Source organism: Phyllostomus discolor, chromosome 10 (assembly GCF_004126475.2).
Source record: "Phyllostomus discolor isolate MPI-MPIP mPhyDis1 chromosome 10, mPhyDis1.pri.v3, whole genome shotgun sequence".
NCBI classification, from domain to species: Eukaryota; Metazoa; Chordata; class Mammalia; order Chiroptera; family Phyllostomidae; genus Phyllostomus; species Phyllostomus discolor.
In genome coordinates this window covers 5,533,764-5,551,202 of record NC_040912.2, presented here as the reverse complement: position 1 = coordinate 5,551,202, position 17,439 = coordinate 5,533,764, and the positions used below count along the sequence as shown (strand labels likewise).

The window sequence follows — 17,439 nt, the reverse complement described above, 5'->3', positions numbered from 1 at the left end:
CAAGTGGTGATGAAGTGTGAAGAGGCGAAACAAAGGAAAAGGGGTGTGGCTTCTGGGGGTCGAACCTGGTGGCTTGGAAATGGAGGGCTGTTTATAAGGTTCCTTGTGTGCTGGGAAGCCCTCTCCCAAGACAGAGCTGTCTCCGAAGTGCTTTGGGGGACAAAAGGGACACCTTTACAAATGAAAATTTGCCTTACAGATGTAAATTTCCTTTACAAAAGGAGCTCACTAAGAGCTGCCTGCAAGGGAAAGTGCTACCGGCAAAAGTTACAAAATTGTCCTCAAGTGGTTTCAAGGTATTCACGGAGGTTGCATCTATTCTCTTTCTTGTTGCTTTTTAGTAACTTTAAAGACAGTATTTTTATTTCCTAAAATGGTCTTTTTTCTACTTCTCACCTCCCTGTTTTGCAGTTAAAATGTTATATATTTGTGACGATTAATGCCTACTTTGTAAAGTTGTTCTGTATCATTTTTTTTAAGCAAGATTAGAAGCAGTCACTTTAGTGCCCTAGTTCTCAACTAGGGGTAATGGTATCCCCCTAGGATACACTTGTGCATCTGGAGACATTCTGATTGTCACTAAGTGGAAGGTGTTACTGTCATCTAGTGGGTAGAGGCCAGAGACACTGCTAAACAACGAGCAGTGCCCAGGATGAGCCCCCAGAGCCACGCATGATCTGGTCCAAAAAGTCAATATAGCCCTTTAAAGTAGACAGGAGAAGGGCAGAGAATACACCTCCTGTGTTTGCTGTTTCTCCACTGCTTTCAGCTCAAGCAATAGGTCCACCCCGCCACATCTGTTCGCCAGCCTGAGTCACGATCTTGCCATTCCCTGGAGACATGACTAGCACCCGAACGCCCCACTGAAGCTACACGATCTAACCCGGAAGCCCAGTGGGAACCACAGTTTGCTGCCGTACTCTCGAGCTCTGGTGCCCGCAGGTCCACATTTCTGACGGAGCCCCCGGCGGCTCGAGCTGCCCCTCCTCTCCGGAACTGCCAACAGGAGCTCCGTACGCACTGCAGGAATTAGTCTCGGCCTGGCATCTCCCACACAACACTGCTTCTTTGAAATATTAATTAATGTCATGCAAAAAAAAATAGTCAAATCTCTTGTAAAACACTAAATGGAAAAACAGCTAATAATGCCTAACTAGTTGATGTTTTAAGCACTTTTCATAATAACCTTATGAAGTAGGTCCCATTACTAAGCCATTTGACAGACCAGGAAACTGCGATGCACAGGCATTAACTAACTTGCCTTAAGTCCCAGGTCGCATAGGAAGCCCGGCCATCCCTCAGACTGTCAACGGTGCAGTTAAGCCTGAGTCCTTGAGTTGGGCTAAGAAAGAATTCAGAAGCAAGACCTCCAGGCGAGAAGTGTATTTGGAAAGTCACAGGGGCAGAAGATGTGAGCCTGCTGGGCTGGGTGGACTCAGGCCACAAGTTGCAAGGGCAACAAAACAGAAGGGCCACTGAAGCTCCAGAGAAAGACAGCAGAGCTATCGTGCCGAGGCGAGAGGAGAGGATAAAGTGTGGGTGTGCTGGAGAGAGACCATACCTGGGAAAAGGCGGTGGTGGGGATAAGCCCAGGTGCTCTAGAGAGAGCTCCCAGGTGCGCGCACCCACGGGGACCTTTGTCTGAAGAGCTGTTTCCCAAAGGTGGGGATTTTAGGGGAGGTCTCCAGGGAGGGTCTCCATAGCACATTCAGGCGTGTGGTTTCGGGGCTGTGGTCTCTGCTCATTGGCTGGCACCACAGGGCGGGGATGGGAATTCCTCCCTGCATCCAGTCACGACATCAGCATCTGGTTTTGCTGCTTCTCTGGGCCTGGGGCTGAAACACAGCTGAGGCTTAGATGTTGTCTCTAGTCTGACCAGAACTCTGTCTCCACAGTCAGCAGCCCCCAGGCTTTGCTCCTAAAACTATTTGATGCTGATCAGAACCTCCCTGTCCTGGGGGATTAATGCTTAAGGGAGCGGCCACACAAGGGCTTGTGTGGGAGTCACTGGAGGCTGCGCCCCAGCCTGGGGTTCCTCCTGAGGGGTCTAAACCACATGACTGGGGACATGAAAGGTCAGGGCTCTCAGCCACGTGACCGGCAACATGCTAGGCGAGGGACGGTGTGAGCCTGGAACGTTGTTTTCTCAGTGCTGCCCATTGCTGGGCACCCGGACTTTCCGCCCTGGCACCATGCCGAAACTGGCCTGTGTCCCTGCTCCTCCCCCTCCCGTCTAACTGCCCACTCCGCCCAGTCTCCATCTGTCTGGTTCCACAGCGTGTTTTCACTCACAATCACAGTCACATACATGGAAGAAGGTTCCTTTACAACAGGAGTTTGGGGGCCTTTAATGGAATGTACGTAGACTGTGAAATCTCCATGTGCCATATACAATATTCCCCAAATGCACGCGTCCAAAACCCACTTTTTCTCCCCTCGGGGAGCATCTGGCGGCACTGGTTTCTTCCGGGGTATTCTTTGGGAAACGATGCACTGACACCATTTGCCTGCGAGGTTTCTCAGGAAAAAGCACTGCCAAACAGTCTTGGCCAGAAACGCAGTGGAAAGTGGTGGAGCATGCTCCTGACTCCAGTCCCACGTTGGATTATCATCACCTGCGTCTGTGGGCAAGTCTCCAGGAAAGTGGCCCAATTCTCTGGAGTAACTCTTTCCCCTTCACGCGGGCCAGGAACACCTCCATTAACGACAGCTTCTACTGTGCAAAGTAGCTGAGGAGCGAGAGAAACTGAATATCTGTATTTGTGTTAGCTAGAATCTGAATTTCTCATCTCCTGCTTTAAATCTTTGTGTTACCATCAGTATTTAGCTAAAAAGAAGGGAATGAGACATTGACAGGCAGCATTAGCTTTCTGCTTGCCAGCCAGGAAGCTACAGCATCACGCCCCAGGGGATCACAGCACTGCTCCACCAAGGGAAGAACACTCCCCACCGTCTGGTACCAGACTGCTGGGGGATCTGAGAGGAGGTAGCGCGGTGGACCATGGAGGCCTGTCCATCTAAGCGGGGGTGGACCCTATCCAAAGCCTTCGGAAAGTCTGGGATGCTGATTGGTCATTTTGAGAAAGTACCAGGTCTGTCCCAAAACCCAAGTTCATGGTTATAACCCCAAGGGAACAAAGGAACCCACTTGTGTGGTGTGGTCTCCAGCAGGAAGCCTGAATGCTGAAGCCCAGCACGGGACTGCGGCTGGAGACACACGCTAAGCTAGCCGGATGCTGCACTGGACTGGACCCTGGGCAAGTGACCTTCACCCTGGCCCTACCGAACACAAGACTAGACCTTTTCCACGGCAAAACGGATGGAGATGGGACACTGGAAAGTTGGGAGGGAGCCCCCTTAATGGAACATCACCAGTAGGCCATACCAGAGAGCCAATCCTCCTGTGCAGGTCTCAGGAAACTCTTCCTCTTTAGACACAAGAACCCCGCTTCCGCCGATAACATTTGCACGGTGATTTGAGGGGTACAGCACATAAACCTTCCACAGCCCAGCCCAGCCTGCCTCTGAGCACCCCCCCCGCCACACACCCTTCCCCACCAACTACATCCCTGCGCCCACCCCACAGACACAGGCGGTGACTGTAAGTCATACGTGGCCAACAGGCTTTCCCTTAAGGTCACCATCAGTCCCTTTGCAGCGGCTGCTCCTAACGCTGCTTAAAGGAGGCAAGCCTCAGACCGGGCAGGTCAGAACACCTGCGCAGGTGCCCCACGGTCTCCTGGGAAGAGAGGAGAGCGCCCCAACCAGTGCCGGCTACTTCCTGCCTCGTCGAGCTGCTGCCATTTCTTGGGCACGATGCCTTCCCGTGCCTCCTGCCTTGGTCCGCAGCACGCCCTCCACCTGGAACGTCGTCTTCCCCCTCCTGGAGGGGCTCCAACAACTCCCACCTAGACGTGTAAGCCCAGCACGCACGCCAGCTCCTCAGAGAGACTTCCCTGACCCCACAGCCTCCCGAGCGAGGAGGCAGTGCCCTCTCCGTAGGTGTTCCCGATGCACCTGCCAGCGCACCTGTGCACACCGTCTGCTCCAGGTTTACATGATCTCCCCAAGAATAGAAGTGATACATCTTATCCGTCTCTCCACCTCTTCTGGTCCTGACCAGATGGCATGGCAAATAGTAGCTCAATAAGTACTTCTCAGACCAGCGAATGAATCACTCTTTCCTTAAAAGCAAATTGAGAGATCCTGTTTTAAATGTGAGGAATGACTCAAGCCAACGGTGCAGTTTAAAAACCCAGAATTCCTCACACAGAGAAGCTCCAGGCGCTTCCTGACGCGGCAGCAACTCATCTGTCCCATTGGCCAGAAACAGAAGCGGAGGCGCTCAGAGGTGAACACGGGGTCGACTTCAGATTAGTTTTCCTCCTGGAGGAACCCTGTCACCAACCAGGGGAGCCGGAGCCAGGCTGCCGGTTCTCAGCCCTCCGCTCTGAGCTCTCTCTCTGCAAGGACAGAAGCGCATCTCAAATGGAAAATGCATTATCGTACAGACCGAGGCACACACTTCCCTCCTTGTTCTGGGTTTCGGGTATTTGCTTTTCGAATTCCTTTTTGGCTGTTGTAATGCCAGTGTGGGCTCCTGGCTTCCCAACCCCCACACCGCTGCTCTGGCTTCCCCCGGCCCCCACCCCCACGAGCCCTGCCTCGGTGACAAGGGCTGACGTCCCCCAGTGGGGCAGGCCAAGCTCAGGCCGGTTCCCTATCTCAGAGCCCAGACTGCAGGCCACAGGAAACCCTGGAGCCTGTCCACCATCCTGCGAGCCAAACACTCAGAGTTTCCAAACCTGCTGATTCAAAAACAATATGCGAAGCTCCCTTCTCCCTCCCTCTCCGGCAGCTGCCCGGCTCCAAAGGCCACCACCGCAGGAAACCGGAGTGCATCAGGTGATCCAGAGGCCCTTCCGCAGAAGGCAGGGTGCCGGGCTGGGCCCCGGGGGCTTCCACCTGACCGCTCAGCACAGAATTAGTCATTCTGAAAGGCGAGGCCTCAGGCAGGCCATGCGCGCAGGAGGGCACCGGCCTTTGCCCTTTCTCCCCGTGCAGGTCCCGGACGGTCTCCTTCTCCAGAGCACGGGCTTGGGAACGCGTGTGAGGCCAGAGGTCTGCCTGGGCATCCCTCCTGCCTCGGCATGTCCACACCACACTCCGTGACTTTAGACAGATTCTGTGACGTGTCCACCCTCAGTGGCCTCATCTGCAGAAGGGCGACCATGGTGGAACCTTTCCCATAGGACTGTTGTGAAGACAGAACTTTTAAAGCCATTAGAACCGGGCCTGCTATAGTAGTGATGGTGGTGGTATTATATTCTTCTTCTTATTATTATTTATTGTTATTAAATTACCAAGCATGGACACCCGGGTGAAGCAGTCTCCTCGACAGAAACACACAGAAGCCCGGCCGCTTGGTAATCCTTTTTCCCCCTTACGCTTCATAATAGAACTAGACAGGCTGTCACGAGAGAGGAGAGGGAATAATAACTCAGCCTGCAGTCCAAGGAGGTTTTATAGATTTGGACACATTTTTTCCCTGGGTTTAAAGGATGAGCGGCTGGGTCGGGAGGGGGACTGGCGGGGGAAGGCTGGCGCAGGGTTCTGGAAGGCAGACCCGCGTGGCACGGGCAGGAAACCACAAGAACCCGAGCAATGAGCTGACCGAAGCACACGCGACCCAAGTTCTCTCCCACCACAGGCCCGGGTCTCGCAGGAAAGTCCTCTGTGTACGTGGAGGTGACCAGAACTCGGTCTCTCCCGGTCTCTTCCTCTCAAGGAGAAGTGGACTCGGGCCTCCGTGTGGAGACATTTAAGGGTCCTTACAGAACATCCAAAGGGGTGCTCTCTGCACAGAGGGGGACCCGCCCCCGGTTACTGCGCCGCTTCCCCGTTGCCCCTGTCCTTCTGGCCTGTGCCCGGTCACACAGACCCTCAAGCTGGCCCCTCGCTGACTTCGCTGGCCTCTTCTCCAAGGGTGTGGCCCTGACATGCCATTGCTCCACCTGCAAGCTGCCAGAGTGGGTGCTGGGTGACACGGAGGGGACACATGGTGAAGTGGGTCCCCCAGCTCCCGGAGCGGCGGGCTTCTAGCGGGGACTAAGGCACAGCTCCTCCCTCGAGTGTCCCATCCTGGCTCCACACAGAAGACCCTCAACATGTTTTTCCGGGAAGTTTCCCTTTAAAAACATGACTTTTCCTGATTCTCAGGGTTTTAGATGTTTTAGCCCCCTGGCGCTTAGACGTAAACCCCCAGCAACATAAACAAAAACAAAGTCCTGTGGAGTTTCCTCTCTTAATCTCTTTCACCTTGGGAAGCTTTGTCAAAACTCCCTGGACTGCAGGGTAGAAATCTTTTCCTCCTGGTTACTAATCTGGGCTCCCTCCCAAGTTTGCCCCAATTTTTTCTTAAGATAAAATACTTTCAGAGCCCCTGCTATCAGCACGGACCAGTGGCCACACTTTGAAGTTGTTCACACAAACACCAAGATAACAGCGGATCCCAGGGGCCAGTGTTTGCTGTGGATGAACAAAAGGATCTCTCCTCCTTAGATGAGTACAGGAATCCACAAATTTCTCACCACATTTATTGAAAAATAAACCCAAGGTATGAACCGGGGGAAAGGCGGCCTGCAGTTCTACGTGAAAGCCAATGTTCCTGATGGTTTCCCGGGGCTACCGATCCGCTCGCTACCATCCTGAGGATCCCATTCTGGATGGATTTGTTTTTTTCTTTTTAGTGCTCATTTCCGCTTCACCTTACTCAGAGCTAAGCTGCCCCACAATCTGTTGGCACATCCTGGGGAGCAGTGAGATTAAAAGCTGGTAAGAGGGAAACAGATAGTGGGATTTCCAACTCAGTGCTCACAACTTACTGAATGGGTACCTTTTAACATTTACCTGGGTGAATTAACTGGATGCTGATGATTTACATTCTTTTTATTTGCACTCAGTTCTGGCAAACTTGGGACTCAACCTGCTGTTATCTGCTTAAAGAAAAACCTAACTAGATCAGTCGCAGAAATTGTAGGGGGGGAATTAGAAGAAGCCGTCACACGTCTTCTCATTTTTCTATTACGATATGCTTTGCCTTGCCAAGAAAAAGGTCAGATGTTATAAATCTTTGCGGAACACTTGAATTCGGCTGACAGGTCTGATAATGAGGTCAGACTCTAGGACCTAATTATCTGAGGCACGAATTTAATAAAGGAGGTCAAAGAAAACCAGCTTCCACTTGACACCTTACTTTTTTCAGCTTTTTTTTTTTTTTTTTTGAGAGATAGAGGAAGGGAAAAAAAGAGAGAGGAACAACAATATGAGAAAAAAAAAAACATCCATGGGTTGCTTCTGGCATGTGCCCCAACCAGGGATCGAACCTGCAACCTAGGTATGTGTGCTGACTGGGAATCGAACCCGCAGCCCTTTGGTGCAAGGGACAATGCTCCAACCAACTGAGCCATCATGAGTCAGCACTCAGCTTTTTAAATCAAAGCCAAGATGGCGTGAGAAAGAGGAAAAGTTCTGGAGTCAGACAGGCCTGACTATGACTGAGAACGTGAGTGACGGTTACACCAGGGGACACGATTACCAGATTTGTACGGCACCTCAGTCTATAGGGAGAACAGACTGGAACAGGGTGAGGGCAGACGGGTGGAGCTTGGTAAGAAAGTGCCTGATGGCAGTAGCTAGGGCTGGGCCGGGGGTGGGGTTGGAGATGGGCAAAGGGAAGGACTTGTGAGCTATTTTAAGAATAAAAATCAACAGGAATTGACAGTGGACTGAATACAGGGGAGGAAGGATGCACTGAAGTCCAGGGTAACTCAGGGTTCTGCCTTATGTAACAGGACACGTAGGCAGCGATGCCATTCGCTGAGCATGCAGTCAGTCAAAGAGAAGGCGTGCTCCAGCCAATGTGCTGACCTCCATCAAGTTGGTGGGTGGGCAGAGTCACTCAGGGAACTGGTGGTAAAGTCCACACCACCAGGACAAGAGACACCCCTCTTCCTTGCAGACCTAATCTGCTTTACTCCAGCTCACACGGACAATTCCTGGCCATGTCCTTCTCATCACATTGAGAAGCAGCAGAGCAAGCAGCGGACACCATGGCTGGACCTCCTTTCACGGCCCCCCCCCCCCGCCCCCCAGCCTGGTGGCCTTGGGAAAGCTGCTGTCTGTGTCCGAGCTGCTCTCTGTGTCCGAGCTGGCTCGACCCTAAAATGAAGAACAACCACGGGACCCGTCTCACAGCTTTCTTGAGATGAGTAAGAAGATGATGGTATGAGCTGATGTTTCTGTAACTTACTGTGGCCCGGGCACCCCTCTGAACAGTCCCCACACAGCAATGCCTTTGGTTGCCCTAACTGCCCTGTGACACAGGTGTTGTCATAGTCCCCGTTCTCAAAAGGAGGCAGCGGAGCCACTCACTTAGCTAGTTGGCGACCTAGCCAGTCCACAGTCTGTGATCGGAACCATCCCACTGACCTCCCTCTGACCCGGAGAGCTGGGAAGGGCTTTGAACAGGCCTGGCCTGGAGCGAGAGTCGGGCTGCGTGAGCTCTGAATCAGCAGATCCAGTCTTTCAGGAGCAGCACTGTTCACAAGGCGGACGACTTTAAGCGTTTTTCCCTTTTGGATCCAAACTGGACCTTCCCACTCGGCACTTACATAATCTCAATGGTGACACAGTGAACTTGCTTCTGACTTTGACTCTGTGGCCCAGAACCACGTGGCCTGAGCTTTTCAAGCTCCACACAGACTCACTTTTTGACCCAGAGACAGAAGGCGCAACCTGACACTACCTCTGAGAGCGGCTCTGCAGGAAGGGCACCCCAGGCTCGGGTCACACGTTCCAGGGAGATAAAACTGGGTTCCCTTCGAGACCTCTGTCTTTTTACCTTTGCACTTAATGGAAGAATAAACTCTTGTGTGAATTGAATATACTCTCCCACCCTGCTAGAGAAAGAACAGAGGGATTCTTTTGTAAGCAGATAACATGATTTTATTTCTACTAACAAGGAATAATCTTAATTGACATCTAGCTCTGCCAGAGTACGGCCTCAGAACAAGCACTCCAGACTGAAACGATGACGTTTTGGTTGCAGGCCCCAACATTTAATGAGCTTATGGCAAAGAACCTACATAGCAAATCAATTCACTCAGGTACAAGAGAGTTCACTGGGAAGTTACACAGCTTAAAGTGAAAGTTTAGGAAACTTGGCTGAGATTTATTAAAAAACAAAAACCCTGAGGCAGACATTTCAAACCTCTACTTAAAATTTTTCCAGGAAAAATTAATTCCGTCACATACTAAAGCATCAAGCTCTGGGGGACCAACAAACACAAATTTCTTTTTTGAGAAAAATCCGGCATCTGAGCAAGAGTCCTCCTCGGCATACCCACGAGGAGGTCGGGCGGCCGCCTACTCACAGGTGACATCAAATTAGACTCTGCCAATTTCAAAAGGATTCCCACCCCATTCCCAGGTGGCTGTTGGCAAAGGCAGGTGGGGCTGCAAGACACTAACAAGCACAGGGCTGCTGACTGCACCCTGCACAAGTGGGGGCCCCGGTGTTTTCTACAGGAAAGCGTTATATACAGCCCTGAGGTTTAAATACAGGAAACTGCTTTAATAACTTAGGGGAAAGCCATAACATAGAAGAGCGATCATAAAATACAGTCACATAAGAAAAGTGGACCACACTAGGCAACATTCACAATATATTTTGTTGACTCACTTATATCCATCAACATTCGAAAGCACTCAAGAAAGAATTCTCACATGTTGTTGGTTAAGAGTAGGATTCTACTCTTCGGGCAGTTTCTTGTACTATTAAATGTACATTTCCCATACATTTCCCATGTGACTCGGCAATTTCAGTCCTAGGTATTTAATCTAAGAGAAATGCAAACGTATGAGCACACAGTGATTTGTATGTGAATGTTCACAGCAGATTGACTCATACAAGCCGAAAACCAGAAACAACTGATGCATGAGTAAACGAACTATGGAATAACATCCACATAACAGAAGACTATTCCATAATGAAGAGAAGGAGTCACTACCCACAATAGACTTACATCTTAAGTGAATTATGCTAAACCAGGGTGGGCACACTTTGGCCTCGGGCCAAACGCAGCCCTCTGCCTATTTTCACAAACAAAGTTTTCTTGAACAGAGCCACACCTCTCCAGTTCTATATTGTCAAAGTGGCTTTCATGCTACCACCAACAGAGCTGAGCACTTCCAACAAAGGCCTTGGAGCCTCCAGGCCTAAACTGTTTACTAGCTGAATCTTTGCAGAAAACTTTGCCAATCCCTATGCTAAATTAAAGAAGCCAGATACAAAAGACCACATACTGCATGGTTCCATTTACAAGAAATTCTAGAGAAGTCAAAACTGTATTGATGGAAAGTGTATCACTGTTTGCCAGGGGCTGGGGCAGGGGGTCTGACTGCACCGGGCACAGGGAACGTTGTGGGGTAACAAAAATGGTCTGAACCCTGGTTGTGGGGGTGGTCACATGACTACGTACACTGGTCAATTCTCATTGAGCCAAAATAAGTGATCAATTGTGTTGTATCTCAGCAAAACCCACCAAAATTATATATGCACATATAAATTACTACCTCTTGCTAGCTATCACAGGTCTACCTTCTGCCAGGTATTCCTCCAGGTGCTGCTGGGAGTGTGACATTGAACTTTCCATTCAGACCAAGCTCTGTCCCAATGCCGCAGTTATAAAATAGTGGGATTTCACACCGGCCCATTCATGGACCCAGAGCTCAGCTTAACCCCACAAATAAAGGGCTCATTTCTGCATCCCAGTCCTTTTCTAGACACTGTCTCGAGGCAATTTTCAACCCATACATAGCGATTTTCAACCATCTCATCCCATGGCACATAAACTAATTACTAAAACTCTGCGGTGCACACACATCTTTTTTTTTTGGCTGATCTGACAAAAAATATAGGTATAATTTTGATTCGTTTACACCAGATAGCTATCGTGTTGGCTGTTGTCATTTTTTTTAATTTGACAATCTAAGGGAAAAGAGGTCAGTGCCCCTGGCCAAATAGTCAGGTGGTGCATGTCTCAAATATGCACACCGGTTGAAAATCTTGGCCACAGATATATTTTAAATGTATATCCAAAACCCAACCCTTCCATCCTCCCTTCCTCCCTTCCTCAAATATCCAACTGCCTACTCAGTACAGCTACTTGGTCATCCCACAGCATCTCCAACAGCATATCTGAATCTGAACTTCTCATCCAAATCCGCTCCTCCCTCAGAGTCCTCCATTCTAAAAGGTGGGTTGGTGGCAGACCTTTCTACAAGCTTTCCTGTTTCTTCTCTCCTCCAGGGCACACTTTCAGCCCTGTGAAATAAGAGGCCACACGCAGACACGTGACTCACTTTGGCCAAGGACACTGAGGGCAAGTGGCAGAACAGAGCGCAGGAGCCCCGTGCTCCGTGTCTTCCTGCCACGGCCAGTTTCGAGAAAGCCACATTGAAACAGGGGGAGGTCTGATCACTGGGTTTGGAGGACAGCTGTCATGGAGGGCCACCTGCACCTGTATCCATCCCTCTTTGCATGACTGGAAACTTTGTGTGACTGACCTGAGGCAGTTTTTTCCGCAGCATGACCTCACCTCTGCTGACTGACACAGGGACCGCAGATACTCATGCAAACCCAGGTCCCTCTTGACGCTCCCTCTCCCTTTCCCTCCAATCCACGCCACTCCCACCAAACTCTCAAATCCAACCCGTTCTCTCCATCTTCACCGCCAACCCCTAGGCCAACCCAACATCTCTCAGCTGGCCTCTTGGAACAGGGCTCTAATCTCTTCTCCATGCAGCTACCAAAGTGGAAACCACAACATTTTTCAAATGGCTCCTTAGCTGAAATCCCTGCGATGGCTCCCCCCTGTACCCAGCTTAAATCCCAAGCCTTCCACCTGGCCCACAGAGGTCTGCACAATCCAGCCGGCGCCCACCTGCCTGGGCCCCATTAGTCCCTCTCCCTCTTCCTCCTTCGACCCCATTTCTGTAGGTTCATGCCTCTCTCGGATGCGCACACGCACCAAACCCCCACCCCAGGACACAGCCTCCCTCCTCCCTGCCTGTCTTTTCTGTGCTCGGGACTCGAGGTCATTCTAAAACACATCCACCACTCTGCTCACGTCTTCCCTTGTATTTCTTCCTAGAGAGGGGAAAATGACTCTCAGAAAAAAGTCTCAAGAGCTGGTAAGATTAAATTCTCAGGATTCATGAGACCATAGGACCTAATGGCTGGTAGGAACAGAAAGAGAATCAAGAAGACTTCCGGCCAAGATGGAGGTGTAGGTAGACACACTGTGCCTCCTCGCACAACCAAAATAAGGACAGCAACAATTTAGAAAGAAGATAATAACCAGTACCGACAGAGAGTCGAAGTGTATGGAAGTCTGACAACCAAGGAGTTGAAGTAGACACATTCATCCAGACCAGTAGGAGTGGCGCAGTCGGGCGTCCAGGCAGAGAGGGGTCATGGCAAAGTGGTGGCTGGCGACCTCGGGCATGCAGGGCAGCAGCTGGCGGGCCCAGCGAGGTGGCAGATTGTGCAGGGGCACAGCACACAAGGCGGCTGGCGGACCCACATTCATGCGCAGATAAACCAGGTGAAACTGGGAAGTGAGACAGACCGAGCAACCCAGGGCCCCAGCACTGGGAAATCAAGCCTCAAAACACCAATGGAAAACACCTGTGGGTGCTGAGTTTCCAGGAGAGACTCCCAGCCTCACAGGAGAGTTCATTGGAGAGACCCACAGGGTCCTAGAACGTGCACAAGCCCACCCACACAGGAATCAGCACCAGAAAGGCCCAGTTTGCTTGGGGGAAGCAGGGGAAGTGACTGAAACACAGCAGAGAGCGGAGCAAGCATCATTGTTCCCTCTCGGACCCCTTCCCCACATACTGCGTCACAACCAAGCTACTGGGTTGCCCCGCCCTGGGGAACACCTAAGGCTCCACCCCTCACAACGTAACAGGCGAGTCAAGAAAAAAAATGGCCCAAATGGAAGAACAGTTCAAAGCTCCAGAAATAATACAACTAAGTGACCAAGAGATAGCCAACCTATCAGAAACACAGTTCAAAACACCAGTAATCAGGATGCTCACACGATTGGTTGAATTTGGTCGCAAGTTAGATGAAGAAATGAAGGCTACACTAAGTAAAATACAGGAAAATGTACAGGGAACTAATAGTGATGGGAAGGAAACTGGAACTCAAATCAATGGAGTGGACCAGAAAGAAGAAAGAAACATCCAATCAGACAAGAATGAAGAAACAAGAATTCAAAAAAATGAGGAGAGGCTTACAAACCTCCAGAACATCTTTAAATGTTCCAACATCCGAATTCTAGGAGTACCAGAAGAAGAGGAAGAGCAACAAGTGGAAAAGGTATTTGAACAAATAATAAAGGAGAACTTCCCCAATCTGGCAAAGGAAATAGACTCCCAGGAAGTCCAGGAAGCTCAGAGAGTCCCAAAGAAGCTGGACCCAAGGAGGGGTCCAAGGAGGCACACACCAAGGCACATCATAATTACATTATGCAAGATTAAAACTATGGAGAGAATCCTAGAAGCAGCAAGAGAAAAGGAGACAGTTACCTACAAAGGAGTACCCATAAGACTGTCAGCTGATTTCTCAAAAGAGACTTTACAGGCAAGAAGGGGCTGGAAAGAAATATTCCAAGTCATGAAAGGCAAGGGCCTACACCCAAGATTGCTCTATCCAGCAAAGCTTTCATTTAGAATGGAAGGGCAGATAAAGTGCTTCTCAGATAAGGTCAAGTTAAAGGAGTTCATCATCACCAAACCCTTATTATATGAAATGTTAAAGGGACTTTTCTAATAAAAAGATAAAAAACATGTACAGTAAAATGATAGAAAACTCACAATTATTAACAATCACACCTAAAACAAAAACAAAAACAAACTAAGCAAACAACTAGAAAAGGAACAGGACCACAGAAATGGAGATCACATGGAGGGTTAGCAACAGGGGAGTGGGAGGGGGAGAGAGGGAGAAAAGGTACGGAGAATAAGTAGCATAGATGGTAGGTAGACAATAGACAGGGGGAGGGCAAGAATAGCATGGAAAATTTAGAAGCTAAAGAACTTATGACACGTGGACATGAACTAAAGTGGGGGAATGTAGGTGGGAGGGGGTGTGCAGGGTGGAGGGGAATGAAGAGGGGAAATGGGACAACTGTAAGAGCATAATCAATAAACTATATTTAAAATAAAAAAGAAAGAGAGTCAAGCCATCCCCTCTGCTTGGGAAGTCAGGAAAGAAACGCACGGGTGAGGAGGGAACCGGAGGCCAGAGGAGGGCTCTCTGGAAAATGATGTGCTAGAAGGACTCCAACGACCATCACCGTCCTGGCCCGTCCACGTCTCTGTGTTTACGCCTCATCCCACAAGAATCCCTCACACAATTCTGTTCTAAGCAGCACCCTGCCCTGGGTCCCAGGTCCCTCTAATGCCAAGAAGTCCACTCCGGACAGAAGGCCGGAGAATTCCCCAGACACCCCGTCTCTGGGCCACATTGTGTGTGAAGAAAGACAAACTGGAACCCTTAGGACTTTTGCCTTCAAATCAAATTCTCTGGTGGTTATGCCTTTATGAAGTACGAAATGAGACCACAGAGTTACTCAGGAGACGGTGATATAGCTGTGTGTCTAACATTGACTAGAAGTGTTCAGCCTTCAGATAAAAGCCAAGAACGCCGAAACATGCTTAAATTAGGGATCTCCCATGAGTTTGACTCCCACGAGCTTTTTCCCTTTCCCCTGAATGTTGATCCAATTGGAGAAAAAGACTTCATATATGTTTTCCCTTTTTTTAAAAAAAAATCTTTAGTACATAGGAAAAATAATGCGGTCCTACAAGGCATGCTTTAGACCTGTAAGCTAGTCTTTATTACTGTGCTGGCATTTTTTTCCCACAATTCTTACACATAATTAAGATAAGAAAAATTCACATCAAACCAAACGTCTTTGTTTTTTATTTCATGATCTTAAAATATGTCGTTTATCTTGAGAAAGGAGAGCAAAAGAGAGTGCTTTGTGAGTGCCTCCTGCTCTCCAGGTGCAAGACGGCCCCAGGTTTTCCCTTTTCTAACACCGTTCACAGAAAAATAACTCAAAAGTGAATCCAGCTGAAGGTGGGTTAGAAGCACCTTTGGACAAACCTCAGAGCGTTTTTATCAGCTCTTCCGTTCTGGCCCTTGGAACTTGTTAATAAAAGATTATCTCTGGATGGTGTCCAAAACCTCTTTATATTTGACAGTTGTAAATGACTGTTATAACATGAAAGGTGAGAAATACAGGTAAGTGTTCAGCTTTATCTCATCCAAAGCTCTTCGGCCCCAGAGGCTCACATCTGAGCCCGCGTGAAATGAGGACGCAGTAGTAGTTTTCCTGCCAGCTCTCGCCAGCTGAAAAACACATCCACTTCTACTGAAATAACTTCTAATGTCAGACCCCAGGCCCACTTGGTGCTTTAAATCCTGTGATCCTAAATTCCTACGCTCACCCAAGGCTGTGAACTATCACAGAGTGAAGAGTCTTTCAAATGGGTACCTGAAAATAAAAGGCAGTCGTCTGGGTGAACACCAATTAGGTCCCAAGCTTGCTGCAGGGGACCATGTTCAAGTGCCAGAGAACAGAGTGCCACCGGGAGCTGCAGAGCCCTACAGGGAGGAGACGGTACCCAGCCTCGCTCTGGCTGGTGCTGGCCAACACCAAAGCAGCTGCAGGAGTTAAAGCAAAGCCAATCCATCCCACACTGATCCCTGGAGAAGCTCTCCTGGTTAGCAAGAGAAGAGAGGACTGTCATGAACAGCTGAACCGCCAGTGTGACGATTCTCAAACACCAACTATTTGTCTTAGTCACTGTGTCTTATGACCCAGACGTTGATCTCAGCCATCATCAAAGTGCACACCCAGTGTGAAGACATGAGAAAAAAAATGTGGCTTCTGAGGTTAGGCAGGAAGCTGAAGAATGAACCGACGAGTCAATCCATGCAGAACATCTGAAAACTCCACTTTTCCTCCACAGTAGACTCTTTCCCCTCAAGGACTTAAGTAATTAGTCCAACTCACTCACCACCTACATCTTCCTAGGCAGATGGAGACATAATGAAGTGTCACCATAAGCACCGCTCCCCTTCTTGTGCTGCTATAATATCGAATTTGTGTAATCATTTCAAGTCTCACCGGGACAAAAGGTAAAATAGTAAGTACATCGCATAACATACTGAAGATGTCAGCCACTACACTGATATGGAAACATCCAAAGGACGAACCACCAGATGAAGTTTTCATTTCTGTCCACCACCTGCAGGGCTCTCGCCACTAATGAGCTCCCGAGGTTATTAAAATAGCCCGGAAACTATTCCCAAATTCTTCATAGAAAAGCGCATCATTCTCAAAGAGGCTAAAGGATGAGAAGAAAATTCATGAGGAATGTCTTTAGTCTTGCCCCTCATTTTCCTAACTGTACCATTCTTCTACGAGACAAGGGAAGAAAGTACAGTCGTTCCTCAGTATCCAGGGGGGATTGGTTGCAGGACCCCTGTGGGAACCAAAACCCACCGATGCTCAGGCCCCTCACGTAAAAGGGCTCAGGATTTGCACAGAGGCTACTGTAGGGTGTGACTACACATCACTTCATTTGCAAGGATTTGGCATAATGCTGGGTGCCTGGCAAGTTCAAGTTTCACTTTTTAGAACATTCTTGGATTTTTTAAATGTTTTCAATCTACATGTGGTTCCACCCATGCCTGAAACCCAGGGATACGAAAGGCCAACTATACAGTCATACCCTTTAGGCAGTTTCAGTGGGATGTTCGATGTTTTATAAACTTCACTGGTAATAACTTTTCTATCAGGTTTTAGCATTAACCATTTCTCATCTATTAAAACAGACAAACCAAAGTTTCCAACATCCATCTAATTTCATCCCATGGAGAACCGCTGTGAGGAGGCCAGCAGACACTGTTGCATAATCTCATTTTACAAATAGGGGGCTGAGAAAAAAACAAAAACAAATAGGGGACTGGGGCACAGAAGTTCAGATCAGCTGAAAATCAGATTTGTTCAGTCTACCACACCCTACTACTCAGCACAGCAACTGAAGAAGCCAAAGTCATGGAATTGTGTAAAAGTCATTTACACTTGTCTAAGTTATACGTTTCTATTTAAAGAGAGCACGTCAGACTTTGAGACTCTCCCTCCCTCACACTAATGAGTCTCATCCATGAAGCAACTCGAGGCTGGGAAGACATGACAGCTGCCCTTTTACATGCTTCAGTCCTCAGGGGTGTATGCAAAACAGCAGTGCTCCTAATCTGGTGCAATTTGATTCAGTGACAACGCTCCCCAA

General features: G+C 49.1%; 1 protein-coding gene across 3 annotated transcripts in view; it reads right to left on the bottom strand.

The window, feature by feature from the left end:
• ELMO1 (engulfment and cell motility 1) overlaps positions 1–17,439 on the bottom strand; it is a 472,089-nt gene that overhangs the window by 385,439 nt on the left and 69,211 nt on the right. The window lies entirely within an intron of this gene.